Below are 13461 nucleotides of genomic sequence, written 5' to 3'. Positions count from 1 at the left end.
GAATCATGGAATCATAGAATATCAGGGTTGGAAGGGTCCTCAGGAGGTCATCTAGTCCAACCCTCTGCTCAAAGCAGGACCAATCCCCAACGAAATCATCCCAGCTAGGGCTTTGTCAAGCCTGATCTCAAAAAAAAACCTCAAAGAAGGAGATTCCACCACCTCCCTAGGTAACGCATTCCAGTGCTTCACCACCCTCCTAGTGAAAGTTTTTCCTTATATCCAACCTAAACCTCCCCACTGCAACTTGAGACCATTACTCCTTGTTCTGTCATCTGACATCACTGAGAACAGTCTACATCCATCCTCTTTGGAACCCCCTTTCAGGTAGTTGAAAGCAGCTATCAAATCCCCCCTCATTCTTCTCTTCCACAGACTAAACAATCCCAGTTTCCTCAGCCTCTCCTCATAAGTCATGTGTTCCAGTCCCCTAATCATTTTTGTTGCCATGCTGTGAAGCTCAGCCTATTTATTCGGGATTTCTTAATTTTTTTGAGGATATGGCCAAACGGAGAGGGTTTTTCTTGCGGTGGGGAATGAGAGAGAGAAATTTGTGTAAGGGTTAATATCCATATTTGTCAAGTCAGGTATATTTTTACATGTATTTTTTAAAATAGTTATATAAGTGCACCCTGAGGTTTCAAATGGTACAAGAGAAGAGTTATAGGAACAAATACATACCTGACAGACCAGATTTCAAAGGGGGCTAAATTTGCCCTCTATTTGTGCAGCTATTGTGTGCACTCTCTTTTGTGTACTATAGCCTTCAAATGCAAATGAAATCTGTATACGTCAATTCTATAATTTCTGCACAAAAATTATACCATGCAAACACATATGTGAAAGAGACCATCTATGAAAAGCTGCATGTAGAAAAGGAGAGACCACACTAAAAATCTGACTCAGTACACTTCAACTTGAGTAAGGCATTGAATATTGTTCCACAGCCCCTCCCCATAGTTAGTGAAATGCAGATTGAGCGTAAGATGAATATGCAACTGACTACACAGAAAATATATTTTTTTTTAAAATAAGAGCAACTACTGATTAGTTGTCAAGTTCAGAAGGTTTAAAAGACAGTTTAATCTTCAAAGTTCAGACAGACAATTTCCACTATTCTAATTTACGTAGGGCATAAATCCCACTCCGAATAAAGCCATGATGCACATATTAGTAAGACTAAAAGGTGACATTTACACCTATGCAGAGGGCCCGCACAAGCCCCTATATCATATTTAAAGCCCTTAACATTGGATTTACAGTGTCCACCGAGGCCCTGGTGTAGGACATCAGCATTAGGGCAAATTTCGTCAAAGAAAATGGCAAAACATACAAATGTTTCCTCTATTTCCTTACCCGAGTTTCTCACTAAGAGACTCTAGGGAATTCTTTAATTCCAGCATAAGGACTGCTCGAGAACTTAATCCTTCTGTAAGTAGGACCACCTATTGGAAAATTATTAATAAAATTATTTCTAAATGCATATTCAGAGTGTTTATTTTTCTTCTGCAAATACATTTTATGAAGCATTCTGCTCAGATATTATTTATTATCTTGCTGCTTATTATCCTTATAATTTGTCATTTCCCCCCCTCAAGAACTATTTTTTTATGCTTTTAATTCATTCATTCATTCATTGAGTAGTTTTATCTCATCTAATAAAATAGAGAGCTCAGTTATCATGGGAAAATAGTACATGAACAAGTATACCAAAGTACAGAAAAAATAATACAATGAGTGCCTGAAGCAGCTTTTTATTTTTAAGTGGTTAGTTCTGTTTATTGCAAATAACCTTCAAAAAGGCAAATGGATCATTGGCTTTATAAGTCTGTCAATGTGAGTCTTCCTAAAAATTACAGAACCAATCAGTGTATTTTAGAGAAAATCCCTCTACCCCTCTCACCCATCCATTCCACCAATGAGTGGGCATCAAATTCTCTAAGTCAAATTTTTGTTTTAATTCAGTTTCAAACAGCTGGCATCTTCATCCCACCTACAACCAGAACTGGCCAAAAATATTTTGGCCTAATACTTTATTTTCAAAAAAATGGAGTTTTGGGCAACCCAAAACAATTCATGAATTTGACATGAATTTGCTGACTTGTTTCAGACCCCAAATTTTTCAGGGAGTGGGACTAAGATACCGAGCAGTGTTGGTGTGTGTGGCCCCCCTTATAATCTTTAACCCAGTGATTGGAGCAATCACCAGGAATGAGGGAGATCCAGGTTCAACTTCCCCCTTGATATGGAAAAAAGGTTTGAACTGGGGTCTCCCACATTTTAGGAGAGTGCCCTAGCCTATGGGATATTCTGGAGTAGGTTTCTTTCAATTTCTCCAGCTGAAACTGTAACCATTTTTTATTAAAAAAAAAATTGATAATCACTTCGAGCAGGGACTTGAACTTTGGTCTCCTACATTCTAGGTAAGTTCCTTAACCACCAGGTTTCTCCGTCTTCCCCTCATGCCAGGACTATTCTTTGTCATTATGAATGACTGTGAATTACAGCTTCCCCAGCAGTACCACCTAGAAGGGACTGCAGGTTCAGTGGCTGTTCTCCCAACACTCCCTTTCAAGTAGACTTTTCTGAAGTTGTGGCAGAATCTACCACTGCAATATACAGGGCAGACACTCCTATGCTACACTTTTCATGTTCAGTGTTACTGTGTGGGTTCCAGGTGCAAGCCCTCCACAACGTAATGAATTTTAATAAAAATACAAAATGTGATCATATCAAAATGCTAGGAAAGTAATGCAGAATAGAACTTCCTACAATACAGACCAGAATCATCTGTGCATGAGACAGAGATTTTCTGGGAGTCAGCCCAAAACAGTGGAATGAATTCCCCCAGGAACCAAAACCTCACCACTTTCTGCTCTAAGTGTAAGGTCCACATCCAGGACCTTGCAATCTGTAAGATAGACATATAGCCAATGTGTGTGTGTGTATGCGCATGTGTGTGCACGCATGTGTGTGTGTGTAAATTTCAAAACAAAACACTCCACTGCATAAACTTCTTCCCTTGGGGAATCAGATAAGAGAACAAGTTTGTGACAGATATTATTATTCACTATTTGTATTACAGCACTGCCTAAGAGGGGGACCAGGACTCCATTGTGCTAAGTGTGGCACACGCACAGAAAAATGTTAGTCATGGTGCTCAATGCACTACTGGAAGGCTCTCAGATGCTACAGTGATGAACATGGTGTAAGAACCTATACAGAACAGACACAAACTGCCATATACAAAAATTCAAAATAAATATCACTGTTTGTGGCTATTCTTGGTTCTCATATACTCAACTAGGACTTGGTAGGTAACTGAAATGCCAAGGAGTAAATTTTCAGTGATAGGATTTAGACATTAGATGCCATTAATGTTAATGCATCTAAATCCCTGAGCATCATGCTAAAAATTTCCATCTCACTGTTCAATTATCCTTCTTATCCACTTACAAGGCCCTTTTATGTAGGTTACAAATACAGTTTCATAGCCTTAAGCTCTCAATTTCTTTTCTCTTGGTGAAGACATATTGAAAGGGCTTTCAAACTTTTCACATTTATATAAGGTGTAGAAAGTAGCTGTCAGATAGCTTGAGCTCAACCTTCAACCTCTTAAAGCGTGTTCCACTCTAAAATATTACGTAAAAATGGCATCTTCTTGTTCAATATGTTATATATTTAGTATATCAGGCTTATTTTAGTGACAAAATTAAAGTTTTTATTCTTCAGCTCTGTGTAGCTCGAAAGCTTGTCTCTTTCGCCAACAGAAGTTGGTCCGATAAAAGAGCTGACCTCTCACAACTTGTCTTACTAATATCCTGGAACCAATATAACTACAACACTGCAAATGATATATGTATATCTAATTAGAAATTGGGACTACTTTAATTATAAAAATTTGTTCATTTGTTCAATATTTTGGAGGTCTACAGAACTACATTTTCTTGTGGGGTTTGCAGATTAATTGAAATCCTAAGGAAAATCTCAGGAAAATTCCAAATGTATCAGCTTCAGACAGCTTTTTCTGAATGATAGAGCAGCTGTGCGAGCTCTGCTATTACAAATGAAAAAAGAACAGCCGGATAGTAAACAGGCAACACTTTATCTCCTTAGTGTTAATGGATTGCTGCTGGGTGTGAAGGAAGAATTGCCCTGTCCTATAAATCTAGAGAGAGTCAAGGTGGGTGAGGACCAACTTCTATTGATGAGAGACAAGATTTCAAGCCACATTTGAAAGCTTTCAGAGTAGCAGCCGTGTTAGTCTGTATCCGCAAAAAGAAAAGGAGTACTTGTGGCACCTTAGAGACTAACCAATTTATTTGAGCGTAAGCATCCGATGAAGTGAGCTGTAGCTCACGAAAGCTTCTGCTCAAATAAATTGGTTAGTCTCTAAGGTGCCACAAGTACTCCTTTTATTTGAAAGCTTGTCTCTCTAACTAACAGAAGTTGGTCCAATAGAAGATATTGCCTCACTCACTTTGTCTCTAATATCCTGGGACCAACACGGCTACAACTACACTGCATACCGTAAGTCTATACTCATGGAGTTCTTTCCAGCCTTGTGCTAGAAGCATGGACCACAATGCTGGGGATCTACTATTGTACACCTACCTGTGAACAAAAATTCTATTTCCACATTAGAGCAAGCAATTTCAGAAGAAAAAAAGATTATTTGAAATACAAACTAGTTCTTATTTCCTAGTGTCACATTATTACCTGCCTCTCCAGCTGCATTACTTGTGCCTTCAAAAGACGGACACGTCTTTCATCAAAACATTCACTCTTCCCTTCTTCTATAAGCTGGGCATACTGACTTCTAGGAAACAAAATATTACACTACATATTATGAAGCCAAGTATAATAAAAAATCCCAAAAGATGACCTTTACATAAAACATTTTGATGCAATTCTAGAAATTATTCTGAAGCACAGATCACACTTTCAGCCTCAATTTGCAAAACTGCACATACAGTCAGGAAATGTAAGGTAAAGGGTGAATGTTCATTGTTTGGACTGCTGTGCCCCTGACATGAAATTGTATGGCCCATATTATTACTCCCATATAATGCACCTATCCACGAATCAAACTGAGACAGAGGTCTGGACTGAATTCCCTGGGCAGTGTCCCCTGATTCCCTTGATTCTTTTTTGTAGCAGTGGGCACTGTTAAGAGTTATTTACTCAGTGTTTTCCCTTCTGCATCCCTTTTTTGAACCTGTGATCCCACTCCTGTTATTGTTTTTTTTCATTATTTGTCCCATTGTTTAGGTGAGCGACAGATTGAGTGGCCTCCCTTCTGTTGAGGGCTGACCATGTTTCTTTCTTTGAGATGGAGCCCTTGCCCATCCCAACCCCTGCAAAAAGGATCAAATAGACCAAGATAGAGACCTGAATGAAATCTAGCTGGAAATACAAGGCCCTTTTATGTATTGACATGTTATGAAATAATATAAAAATGTAAATACATAAAAATATAAAATTGAAAAAACACATTTCTAAAGAAACATTTCATTTCGAAACAAATTTGAATTTTTTCTTAAACAAAATTTTCTAAAATGAAAAATTTTTCATCGTGGAAATATTTGTTTTCATGGGAAATTTCATCAAAATCAATAAGATTTTGCAAAAAAAATCAGTTTAATTGAAATGGAATTTTCTAGTAAAACACTTGAGAAAATTTTCCAACCAGCTCTAATTAGGAAACAGCTCTTACGAGGCTTCCTCCTGTCCCTTTAACTGGGAAGCAAGCACAAATAGTTCTTCAGACACATACCCTCATTTTATCTGCAATAGCACATGTGATTTTCAAGTTACAACTCTGTTTTCCTCTGAAATGAGCATGCACAGTGACTACACGCTAGTCTTTAATTCTGCATTTAGATCAGTGTTAATGTCCCCTGCTAGAATCTTAAACCACTTGGAAGAGAGATTAAATCAGAATCAATAACATAACTGACTCTGAAATACATATATATAAAAACTTTACCTTATAGAAGTTATCAGTTAACATGTAAATGGTACTGCTGCTTTCTTTAGAGACAGAAAAGCAGGGGGAGGGGAGTTTCAGTTGTAAATTTCTTTCTTGCTCTCTCTTCGCCCTCCCCCCATAGCAATGTGAGCTCCTTCTTGTAGCCGTTTACTACTAGCCATAAACTACTGAATATTAATACCTTAAATCTTCTAGTTCATGCTTTAATTTAGTATTTTCCTCCTGAAGTTTCTGGAACCAAAACAAAAAGAGTTTATAAATACAAATAATACATCAGATATAAAATTTGGTCTTTAAAATATACAGAAACATTTCAATATTATTTAATAACTAACTATAAGTTTTACAGGTAATATCCACCATATAAGAAATATAAACATTCAATTGATGCAATATTTTAGATTAAATAATTGTAACTAACAAAAGACCATTTTAGATTATTTGAAATCCTACACTCTTTGCTTTAAAACCAGGGTGGGGGAGGATTATAAAAATAATATTTGCATTTAAAATTATTTTCATCCAAACATTATTTATTTGTTGTTTTCAAATCTGCATTTCCCCTAAGAACCAATCATTTCAAAAAATTATTTGAAGACAAATGGGGCTACATTTTCATAATATGCATTACTCACAAAAACCTGCATATATGCATGCAAACAGGCAGAAGGATAGTAAAGTGCATGACTATTCAAACAAGTTAGCTAGTCTGCATATACAAGCATGGGGTTTTGCAGGTACTTTGTATGCTTCCTTTAAATCTTGACCCAATGAGAGACAAACATTTTTTTGAAAACTTAGGTGCCAGGTAGGACACGTGAAATAAAATCCTAAATCTCTTAGCTTGTTTGCTTAAAATAATAATATTAATATTGATACATATAATAAACTAGAAATTGTGCTCATTTCTACAGCACTTGTTGCCAGGGTAACTAGACATTTCCAGTGTAGAGATTAAAACAAAAATAAAAACACAAGAGAAACAAGATAAATGCATATTGCATTATGCCCTGAAGATTGCTAGACCTAGGCTCTCCAAGGAGAGAGAACTGCAAAGGTCAGAGGGGTTAACTGAGAAAGCTTGTTTATTACTATTCTAATTTAAAAAACCATGTATATCATTAATGTACATAGTTTTTACAAAACAGAGCAAACATTCATACCCCAAAGAAATTATATTCTAATTAAGGCAAACATAAGGCAAGACAAAGGGCAATAGCTCTGAGGAGGAAGGGTGTGGGGATTATTTGTGATGAGAAGAAGGGAGAAGCAACTAAGCTAAGAAAAATTGGTGGAATGGTAAAGAATGATGGGTACAGGTCAATTATATAGAATGACCTGCATCACTTAAGAAAGTGGGCTCTTTTTAACAAAACATTCATTTTAACACAGCCAAATGGAAAGTCATATATCTAAAAACAAGAATGTGGGTCACACAAGATGTGCCCTGCAATGCAGTGACAATGAGAAAGACTTAAACGTCATCGAAGGAAACCACTTGATCATGAGTTCCCAGTAGCTAAGAGAGCTAATGTAATCCTTGAATGTATAAGCAGGTGAATATCAAGCAGAAACAGGGATGTTGTATTACCTCTAGACAATGGCCTTAGCAAGACCATTACTGGAATACTGTGTCCAGTTCTGGTGTACATACTGCAATTAGGACGTTGAAAAACTGCAAAGGGTTCAGAAAAGTGCTACAAGAACGATCTGTGGTCTGGAAAATATGTCTAATGGTCAGATACTTAAGCAGTTCAAGCTATTGAGTTTATCCAAGAAAACATTACGAGGTGACTTGATCATAGTCTGCATGTACCTACATGGGGAAGAAATATCTGATAGTAGGACTCTCTAATTTAGCAGATAAAGGCAGAATAAGATTTGAGAGCTGAAGCTAGACAAATTCAGACTAGAAATAAGGCACAAATCCTTAACAGTGAGGGCAACTAACCATTAGCATCACTTACCTAGGGATATGGAGGATTAGGGTTACCATACGTCCAGGTTTTCCTGGACATGACCTCTTTTTTGGTCCTCTTTGCTGGCGGCACCACTGCCTTCAGAGTTGGCTCCAGCCACCCAGCTCTGAAGGCAGCACCTAAGGGTGGTACGGTATGGTATTGCCACCCTTACTTCTGTGCTGTTGTTGGCAGTGGCGCTGCCTTCAGAGCTGGGTGGCTGGACAGTGGTGGCCGCTGTCAGCAGTAGCACAGAAGTAAGGGTGGCATGGTATTGTATCGCAATAGAAACTCTACCCTTCCTTTTCCTTTAGCTCCCATTTCCCCTAGCAGTGTCTTCTATTTGAGAACTTGAAATATGGTAATCCTATCGGGATTCTCCATCACAGTAAGTCTTTAAGTTGAGACTAGACATCTTTCTAAAAGATACTCTATAGCAGCTATGGGATTGATAAGGAAATTACTAGGTGAGGTTCTGTGGCCTGTGTTATGCAGGGGGTCAGATCAGATTATCATTATTACAGACCCTGCTAAGGCCCTCTTGCAGGTGGTCACCCTTGGCCCTGAAACCATTGCTGAACCTCTCAAGATTTCCCAGCTGCTTATGCACACACCCACAGAACTGCACCTTCATGGGCGCGTTGGTTAATAATTTAACTGTTTGGGGACATGTGGCAGATAAAGTAAGGGAAAAAGGCTTTGCAAAAGAATTTCACATATTCTCTCTCTCTCTCTCTCATACACACGCACACGCGCACGCGCGCACACACACACACACACTTACTTTACTCTTAAAAAGCACAGGAGTGTTACAAATCTATGGAAAACATACTCCTGAATGCAATCTCCCTTTTGTGAGTCTCCAGGTTTGGTCTAAGTCCTCAGGGAAGGCAGAATCCCTCCTTCCTCCTCTCCTCTCATTAAGCCTTCTCGTTCTGGTAATGGGAATGAACCCCTTTTAAAATAGTCTCTGTTCCTCTTTTGTTAGATGGTCAGCTGGAGAAAAACTGCAATTCTTCCAGTCATATGCTCAGGCCAAGGAGAATTTCAGCCTCGCCACCCAAAAAACAGGTTTCTGTGAACTGGAGGGGCAAAATTGAGACCAGAGACTGAAGAAATTACTTCTAAAAAGTATAAAATTTAAGTCCAAATTTTGATGCATTAATAATAGTATGTGATTCTTCATCACAGAGATAAATAGATTAATTAATGACCTCCATATCTGATGCCTTGATGTGAAAGTAAACTATTTAAAAAACATTCATACTAGACATTTTTTTTTAATAAACTCCTGTGTCTAGACAGTATGCCAAAGAGATTATTTCAGAAAGATCATCACCATACTTGTCTAATAAGTGAGAGCACACATTTTTAGAACTTAAAATTTTAAGAAATTGCAGCCATTCTTGTCTACCTTTTGGTTATATCCAGAGAAGTTACTATTCAGAGGAGGAGTATGAAGTTCATGGTTTTGTTCATCCCTTTTTAGCAGTGAATTATCTTGACATTCCGGACTCATGGAGAGGTGGCTGACTGCAGGGTGCTTGGGTAAGTGCCTTCCAACCTTTAAAACAAAAACACAGCCACAACTGTAAAAACAAGAATTTTAAACACAGACAGAAGAAAAACCTGCCAACTTCTGACAAATCTTTGTTGGCAGCAGCTAAGCTGACAAAACTAAAAAATGATGACTATTTAATGTGGTTAAATCAACCAACCAACATGTAACTAATAGTGCAGATAACTTGATATGAATGTATCCAACTCCACATTTTAACTTTAATTAGCTGAGCAGAACATATTAAAAATATAAGGGAGAGTGTGCTTATTCCAACAGTGTACATCAAGAAATAATAAACTTTCACATCTAATCTGATAGCATTCGTTTACATTTTCTAGGAGAGTTACAGTCAGTTACATATTTACAGCTGCAGAAGAAGTCTGGAAAATATCCATCTATAATGCCAGTGCATGTTAAAGCCACATCCATCATATTTAACTGATTTTCTTTACAGGCCACTTGAAAAAGAACATGCCATATTCTATTCTGCCTACATCCGCATTTCAGCCATCAGCATATACTGAGCTAAATTTAGCCCAATAGCTAATCACCTTATAAAAATCATGTAATTGTGTTATCTATTGTTGTGGTTAATTCATATGTAATTAATATGTGATTAATAGATTTAAGTTGTAGGTATAGGTATAGTAGGATAGTATTGTAGGGGTATAAGGTTGCCTAAGTATTTATGAGTGATGAATGTATATTAGGTATATAAGCAAAGTAACGGTGTAATGCAAGACCTGCAGACTGAGACTTGTAAGAGTTTAGCTTAGCCACATTAGGTCTTAGGCCTTAAGAAGGGTTGACATGAGGAGCTTACCCAGGAGTAACCCTGTACCACTAGACATACAAGATTAGTGTAAAACATGCTAATAGATGCTGTTTGGGAAAATATGCCATAATGCACCTGTCAATATCACAAGATACCTGATTGTAAAATTCTGCAACAACCACAGATCACCATGGCGACTTGATGATGTAAATGCTAATGAAAATAAGAGGAACTAAGAGGATAGTGTATGAAAAGTGGGTCACTCCAGATTTCATGGGGTATAGAAGTCCCAGTAAGGGAAAAGGGGTTGGGACCATCATACATATGCATACTGGTTACAGGCATGAGTGTAACACAGCATAAAAGGGGTTCCCCAGCATGAATAGGGAGAAAGAATACATCAGGAAATCCTCCACAGATGACCACCTATTGAGAGAGCCACCCATCTTTATGGTACCTTTGTGGATGTCAGTATGAAAACACTAACACTGGACATCTTATGGCGTTGCTCCACCTTGTCTATGTATCTATAACTCTGGCATTGAATATCTATGTAGGAAGGTTTTTAATAAAGAGAAGACTGATAACTTGTGAATGCCGTTGAGGTCACTGCTATCATTCTTTGTGTGTTCCTAGAATCTCCAGACCTAATGACATTTCTAATGGTGGTTCTTGCCCTGCTAATTCTAATACTATAGTCCTTAGGGAGTGCAAACCTTTGGCACGGGTTACTATGGTTTAAGATACCATTGGTAATATCAATCCATCAATAATATAAATGCTACAGCCCTCTACATCTTCTCTTTGACTTCAGTGGAAATTACACATTTACTCCAGAAACTTAATTTGTTTTATAAAGTCTAAGAAATTTTTCTTGCTGTTCTAAACATTATGATTTGTCAGCAGCATAAGCAAAAAGGAATGCTTACAGTTCTTTCAATGCTTTAATTGATCAGTAAAAAAAGTTGTGCTATAAATCCTCTACAAAAATTTACAATATTCCATTCGATTTCCGTCTCAACTTCTCCTATTACTTTTCTTCCATGAAGTTTTGGGGATTTACACCAGTTAAATTAAGATCAGATTTTGACATGTAATCTTTATTTTTACTAGTTGAGATACCTCCAGTTCTTTGCCAGGAATTTTTCAGATTGTTTATATTTATTTGATTTTCCAAAAAAGATTGCTTTAGGCAAACCAAGTACTAAACCAAGAACCATACAGTTAACTTACAAATCTTATACAGTAATGTAAGGAACTGAATTCTATGAGTAGCATGGGCAGAATTCAGGAAGGTATAACAACAGCAAAAAAACCTCCTACCAATCTGACAGAATTGTATTGCTGCAGACACATAAGAGACCAATTTTTTTTTAAAGGGTCTCTTTTTGTGCATGGAAATAGAACTCATTTAACTCAGGGGGGAGTTAGTAACCATCTACCTAAGTGGTGCAGGTGGCATGCACAAAACAGGAAAGCCCTTTAGAGGTTTGGTCTACTAGAATATACACTTAGATAGCATTCAAGTTTTAATATGTCTGGGATCTGATGTTAATTACTTCAAACTCAAAGGATGGTTAGCAACTTGTTGCTGTACTGTTTTAAGTCACGAGCCTCTAGCATTGAATAGGGATTGTTATTTATTAATAACATACAGTTTAGAATAAAATAATAATCTTGCTTATCAGGTTGTTTGAAATTCTTTCAAAACTCTGTTATTATTATTATTTATTTGTATTGCAGTAGTGCATAGAAGCCAAGGGCCCCATTGTGCTACTCACTGTACAAACATGTAACAGAGAGACCCTCCCTGCTCAAAGAGCTTAAAATATAAAGACAAGACACAACATGTGGATACAACAGACAAACACAGTGAGACTAAAACTCAGTCCATTTGGGAGATTTTTTATTTGTTCCCTTTAAGGATGTGTTTGCTATTTAGGACTGTTGTTGATGAACATTAAAAGTTAAATATTCAGACTGGATCATGAGTTTAATTAAAAACCCACTCCCTGTTATGTGCAGAGTTCTCAACTCGCATTGAATTCAGTGGGATTTAAAACCGCTGAGGGACATTGAGCACATTGCATGAATCAGTCTTGAAGTGGACAGCTTACATTAGCAATAAACAAAAGCTGAACAAGAGTTCCAGCTACAACCACAAAAATTTACCTCAATGTGTTTTATTTTAGAGGAAAGAATTAAGTCAAATTATATTAGGTTATATTAAAGAATGGTTATTTTACAAAAATTATACTTTCAAATTTCCAGCATGTTATTTTATATTAATATAATGTTTCTGCAGAAACAAAAGTACATTTTCATAGAAAGACAGTGATGGCAAGTCTCGTGAGATGTTTTAGAAGAAATATATCCAAATAATCTAGACAAGATGGAAAATTGGTTTCCCATCACCAGAGGTGAAAGTAAGCCGGTACGCCCCGGTACGGCGTACCTGCAAGAGCTGGTGCACCGTATTGGGGCAGCCTGGCTTCCCCAGGGGGCAATTTAAAGGGTCTGGGGCTCCCAGCAGTGGCTCCAGAGCCTCCGCTGCTGAGCCCTGCGGTAGCGGCAGCGGGGCTCCAGCAGCTATTTAAAGGGCCCAGGGCTCCCCTGCTTGTACCACCCCAGCCCTTTAAATAGCTGCCGGAGCCCCGCCGCCGCTATTGCAGGGCTCCGGGGGCTATTTAAAGGCCCGGGGCAGCAAGGCACCTGGAGCCCCGGCCCTTTAAATAGCCCCTGGAGACCCCGCTACCCCAGAGCTCTGGGAGCTATTTAAAGGGCCTGCAGCTCCCCTGCTTCTATCACCCCAGTCCTTTAAATAGCCGCTGGAGCCCCGCCGCTTCCCTAGGCTCCGGCGGCTAATTAAAGGACTGGGGCAGTAGAAGCAGGGGAGTCCCGGGCTCTTTAAATAGACCCCGGAGCCCCGGATTGCTGCTGCTACTCCAGTCGGGGAGGGGGAAAGGAGGAGGAGAAGGAGGGGCAGAGCACTTACCTTACAGGGTGGGTGGGGGCTGGCTCTGACCCCCTCAACCCCACCCCTTCCGCCCTAGCCCCCCCCCCCCCCCCCGCCCTTTCAGGGGCCAAAGCTGGCCCCAGCGTACCGGTAAGTCACTCGACTTACTTTCACCCCTGCCCATCAGTGAAGATTTAATGTCAAATAGGTGCTGGTTGT

The 13461-nt window shown here is 38.6% G+C and overlaps 1 long non-coding RNA gene across 2 annotated transcripts in view; it reads right to left on the bottom strand.

Annotated features, from left to right (window-relative positions):
- Positions 1-13461, bottom strand: part of LOC102934311 — a 168191-nt gene that overhangs the window by 92106 nt on the left and 62624 nt on the right. For both annotated transcript variants that reach the window (XR_003565995.3, XR_006290959.1), the window contains exons 2-5: positions 9365-9514; positions 6174-6223; positions 4720-4819; positions 1357-1445 (exon numbers count right to left, since the gene is read on the bottom strand). This is a non-coding gene — a long non-coding RNA (uncharacterized LOC102934311). The remainder of the gene's footprint in view (positions 1-1356; positions 1446-4719; positions 4820-6173; positions 6224-9364; positions 9515-13461) is intronic.

The sequence above is a fragment of the Chelonia mydas genome, chromosome 5, assembly GCF_015237465.2.
Source record: "Chelonia mydas isolate rCheMyd1 chromosome 5, rCheMyd1.pri.v2, whole genome shotgun sequence".
Lineage (NCBI taxonomy): Eukaryota > Metazoa > Chordata > Testudines > Cheloniidae > Chelonia > Chelonia mydas.
Note: the sequence above shows the minus strand (reverse complement) of the source record. Positions and strands in the feature narration are given on the sequence as shown.